This window comes from Ursus americanus, chromosome 4 (assembly GCF_024610735.1).
Source record: "Ursus americanus isolate L20-20 chromosome 4, mUrsAme1.1.p, whole genome shotgun sequence".
Taxonomy (NCBI): domain Eukaryota; kingdom Metazoa; phylum Chordata; class Mammalia; order Carnivora; family Ursidae; genus Ursus; species Ursus americanus.
In genome coordinates, this window is record NC_142130.1 from 74,201,212 (window position 1) to 74,207,211 (window position 6,000).

Genomic DNA, 6,000 nt, shown 5'->3' on the forward strand with positions numbered 1-6,000 from the left:
ACAGGGGATATGTATATAAAATGCTAATCATTCGACTTGGCACATGGTGAATATGAAGTCAATATTAACTATTACTTTTTAAAAATATTTTATTTATTTATTTGGCAGAGAGAGACAGTGAAAGAGGGAACACAAGCAAGGGGAGTGTGAGAGGGAGAAGCAGGTGTCCCACCAAGCAGGGAGCCTGATGCGGGGCTTGATCCCATGACCCTGGGATCATGACCTGAGCTCGAGGCAGACACTTCACGGCTGAGCCACCCAGGTGCCCCAATATTAACTATTATTAACTCAACAGAAATACCCTCATCTGATGCAATCAAGATCAATAGTCATTCTATACATAAGGTAGAACATCATGGAATTATACATAGAGATATATATCTATCTGTACCTTAATTTTTTTTATTTTAACTTAAGCTTATAAATACATATCTGTTCATCAAGGTTTTGATGCAAGGCCAAGGTCATGTCTTTCAATATAGGTATTCTAAATGGGGTTCTAAGTCATCTTCCTTGCATGAATCACACCGATATTGAATCATCCAAGATTTCCCACTCCCTATTTGGGTATGTGCTACATTTCGAAGACACCTGCACCACAAGGAAAGTGGAATTCTTCTGTTTCATTATAAAAATGCCCCTATTCATTTACAGTTTTCATGCATTTAATAGAGACACCTCACTTTTTTGCACTCATATGTTATTGGTTTATGTAATATTTGTAAAAGCTATGTAAATATATTAGTAGAATGTAAACTTCCTGAGATGGGGATTTTTTGCCTTTTTTGTTTACTACTCTATCTCCAGGGCAACAGTGTCCAGCACATAAATACCTGATGAATAAATAAACGAATCAATCCAACTGTCATTAAATAGTTTAGGAAGCAGAATTGTGTAGGCAGAGCAGTAAGTTCAATAGGTTGTTGCATTATTCCACATACTTTACAAAGAGAAGACTGCTAATTAATCTGATAAGTAGGTTAAATGAGAATGTGTGAAGAGCTTCCATTATAACATTACTTTATACACCATGCTGCCAGGTTATACCAGGTGTTACAGAATCAAACCTAATGGAAAATAATATTCCCTGACTTTTGGGGGAATTTGTGGTCCAGTGGATAGACATGTATATTTTAAAAGATGATTAAAATACCTTGTGATAAATGTTACAATAAAGGTTTGGGCAACGTCCTAGAGAAGACAATTAGGCTTCATCCTGTAAGTCGGGTAGGAGTTATGGATACAGCTAAAGGTAAACTAGAAAAAAACAAGCACATGGTTCCCTCTTCTTATGAGCTTAATATCCAAGCTTGATCTTCCCCTTAAAATCTTCCTTTTTGTTTAAATCTGATCTTTAGAACAGAGAATTGAGAGAAGCACACTTAAAAAAAGAAAAAAACCAAAAGGTATATTTGACTCATGAAGTAGAGAACTTATTTTTTTTTATGCCTCTACTTTTCTGAACTGAGTTTATGGCTGGCATTATTCATAGTACACCGTGATGAACCCCATTAAGCTAAACTTTTTCTCTATACCAATGCCTTGGCAGCCACAGTTTTTAGATTTGTGAGTTGGAGTTCTTTTGGCAAGGATATCACTGTTATCCTTCTTTACAATTCTTATCCACTTAAGTTAATAAAGCATAAAGAACAGGAGTTGGCTATTGGCAAGGGTTCCTCTACAGGTGCAAGTACTTCACAATCTGAGCTATAATCCAGAGAAAGATGAATCAGGTGAGGATAATTTCTACCATGTAGTTTTCCATCAACTACCCTAAAATTGTCTAGGACACTGAGCCCAAGAAGCAGGTTATAAAACCACTGATTATTCATCTTGCCATAAGAAACCATTAGGAATAATCTCAGTAAGCTTATATTCATGTTTATATCATTGGCCACTAAAACTTCAATCCTCACAGGTCATCCATCTTTATCATCAGAACACTTAGACCTAATTGGCATCCCTCCTCCCACTAATCTGACCCACTAATCCACCCCTCCCACATGCTGAAAATAATTCCATTATGTTCCTGGGAATGCCCTTTCAGTTATCAGGAAAAGTCTCTGGACACCCAGCATTTTCCTGAGCAATCACTTCGCTTTCTTGCTCTAATTGAAAACTTGTGTATGTCTGAGGTTACTGCTTCCCATGCAGATCTTTCAAGCAGAGAGGGTTTTTCCTCCAACGATTTCCTCCAAATGAGGCTGCCTGGAGGTGGTGTGTTTCTTGCTTCTCATTGCTGCCTTCAGAATATTTATCTTTGTCCCTCAATCAAGCCAGCTACTTTGAAGCACCGGCCATCAGGTTTCATGCTATACCAACTGTTATCCCTCTATGTGGAGGCATTTTTCAAATGCCTGCTTTCCCTCACTCATTGAAGATTTAGCAACTGGTTCACGGTCTTCCTTTCCAATCTACTTTGTTATAATTCTTGGAAATATCAAATTTCATATATGAAGTTAATCTAACATCTAGACTGCTTAGTTTCTTGACCTCACTTTCAATAATATTTTTTCCTAAAATTCATTTCAGTCACATAATTCTTTGGTCATAGCCTGAAGCTTAGCATTTGTGGTTTCAGCCATCACTCTCTGACCACATATTTTTTATCATTTTATCAATCCCTTACTCTCATATACCATCCCAACAAGTTTTTGAGCTCATTAGAACTGCCAATCCATCTACCATCTTATTACTTTTTCATCGTGCACCTTGTCATTACTGTCCTCTTTACCCAATTTAAGTCAATGGTCAATCACTTATGATCACTCTCTAGCTTCAACCTTCAACTCCCTTAGACATACTTTCCTCCACTATATTAGTTGGACAAATCCCAACTAAGGTTAAAATCAACTCTCTGCTCTAGTACTCCTGTGCTCTTTTAATTTACCTTACAACTCTAAGGTGGTTCTTCTTTAGAGCCTAGAAATCATATATCTCTTACTTTTCCTATCTCTTAAATGATTCATTCAAACTCTCTTTCCTCTCTTCAAATCTCAAACACCTGCTTTTGTATCATCCGATAATTTCAGTTCTTGTTTCCTTGAAAATAGAAGCAACCAGTAGAGAACTCTTTTCTCTATCACCAAATCTAACAAACTCCCCATACCTGTGCACTCTTGTCTCCCTAGTGCATGAACTGCACTGCTCCTGTCTGAGGCCAGTCCCTTCACTTGTGCATCTGACTCCACTCCCCCTTTCCTATACTACGACTTTAATCTTAATCATTATTTACCTTTCCTAAAGCATCTATTTTGTCTTTGTACTGTATCTTCAGGATAAGTTCAAAAAATTTATATATATATATATATAAAGATAGTACAGCAGTGCAGGGCAGCAATGATCATTGGAACCAGACAGGACAGACTGGATTTAATTCCTAGATTTGCTGCTTATTATCTATTGTGAAATTGCTTTACCTTCTTTAAGTTTCCTAACCTGTAAATGAAGAAAATAGTTTTATCTACTTTCCTAATAGGGTTGTTGAGATTATTAAGTGATTTAATACTTGTAAAACTCTTCCATCAATGCCTGACATCTAGTAAGCACCTAAGAATGTCAGCTATCCATTTTTCAAATCAAAAGCAAAAAAGAAAACCTTGGTGCAACATGCTCCTCCAGCTACCCAAACTTCTTATCAAACTTAGATTAAAATGTCCTGGTTTTCCTTGCTTTTTATAAAATCATATTCTAACATTCTTCTCTGACTCACCCCATGCCACTGGAGTCCATCTTGCTGTTCCCCCAAGGACTTTACTCTTGCTTTTCCCTGCTTGGAACACTTTCCAGCACTATCACATAGTTTCCTTTTTCATATCTTTCAGGTATTTGCTCAAAAATCTTTTCAGAGAACTCTCCCCTGACCACCTTAGCTAAAATACAGTGCCTACACTCCTCATTATCTCTTTCTGTAGCCTGTTTTATTTTTCTCCATAGCACCAGTGATTACTGAAAATAATAGTGCTTATTTGTTTATGTATGAATTGATCACATTCTCCTTTATGAGAATGAAAGCCGCAAGAGGGTGTGGAAATTATGTGGTTCATGACTCTTCCTCATTTCTAGTGCTAACACTTAGCAGAGGATGATGATAAGCAAATAATTCTCTGAACAAGTAGCTAAATTCTGACATCAAACAGACTTAATAAAAAAAAGTGCTAGTTTGTGTTCTATTAAAAGATGACTGGGGATTTCTTTCACGTAAACAAATTTGTCTAGTGAACTTACAACATTGATGAGTTAGGTGATCAACTCAGATTTAAAGGCAGGGGTCAAGACTATTGTGTATTGGCATCCCTATTATCTCATTCATTGTCTGGTTCTCAGTAAGTGCTCAGTGAATTTTGATAATTGAAAGAAGGAGAGCAAGATCCCAAATTAGTTGTCTGGTCTTAGACTTAAATCATTGATTATATACGATTCTGCATTTTGCACTGCTGTTGTTAGCATATGGGGAAATTATAGCCCACAAGAGAAGATCATGCATGACAGGCAAGGGTCATTGGTGCCAAGAGTAGGATGGAAGTTAGTGAGATTTGACAGAAAGGGAGAGAAACCTTTTCCCCATCTGAGAGAGTAAAGAAGCTGGGCAAATGGAGCTCTAATGTTATCTTTATTAGACCAGCAACAGTGGATTTCCAAATAATGAATCTCAGAATTATCCAGTCTTTCTGTTCATACTCAGAATGAGTACGTACATAGTTTCGTGCCCTGTCAAATGTTAAGCAAAGAAGCATATCATATACTGACTGTATATGACTAGTTCTTACTAAAAGATTTCCCAGTAAGGATTCAGTTCTCCTCTTCTAGGGAGAAGTGAGTGAAGGAATGAAGAAAAGCTATGAATTTCAGGCTAATGAATGTCACTCTACATGCAAATACAAAGAAAGGAGTATGAGATTTCTCTCAGATCAGGGTCCCAAATCATGGAAGACAGAATGATATTCCTGGCCTATAGAACTTAAAGATAAAAATTGGGGTTCAATAACCTTCCTGTAATGAACTGACTAGTGCACAGAAATGTTTTAATATCAATGAGAAGACAGGAAGTCAGATAGCACCTTGGGAATTGTTGATGATTTTGCAATGGAGTATTGTCTTTTGGGAGATTTTCTACATATCAATAATCTATTACTACAATAATATTACAGCAGTAACACCACAGAATAAACAACCACAAAGCTGCAGTGGTGGTTGACAATAATTGTTCATCGTACATGCATCTGTACCCAAGCAGGAGCCAGCTAAATGCTCTGCTAACCTTGGCTGTGTTTGCTTATATATGTGGAACTCAGCTGGCCATTGGATGATGTAGTGTGACTTCTGCTGGGGTGACCAGGGCAGCTAGGCACTTGTCACATACCATTTAAGTTCCATAGGCTGACCCAGACTAACTTCTGTCAATGACAGAGACATAAGAAAGAGTAAGCTGAAACATGCAAGACCTCTTAATGTCTAGGTTCAGAAAAGGAACACCTTCACTACTGAATCAATCCATGGACCCAGAGTAAAACACACGGACAACTTCAGAATGAAAAGGTGAGGAAATGCACTCTTCTCTTTTTTCGGAAGGGACTGCAAGGTCATAAGGCAAAAGGCATGGATATAGTGAGGAAGAGATGACAGGGGCCTTTGATACAGTCTACCACAATGTAAGTTTGAGGCGGTGACTGGATTTCTAAGATCTAAATAATGCCAGAAGAAAGATGCACAAATAGCTAAACTACACCTAACTTCTCCTTACTCTTAACATATCCAGTATACCACCAATATCAACACATCCTGGTTGTGTGCCTGGGTGGCTCAGTCAATTAAGCATCTTCCTTTGGCTCAGGTCATGATTCCAGAGTCCTGGGAAAAAGCCCAGTGTAGGGCCCTGGGGCACACTGCCCAGTAGGAAGCCTGCTTCTCCCTGTCCCTCTACCCCTTCCTGCTGCTCTTGCTCTCTCTCGTGGTCTCTCTCATGCTCTCTCTCTCAAATAAATGAACGTTTTTAAAAAA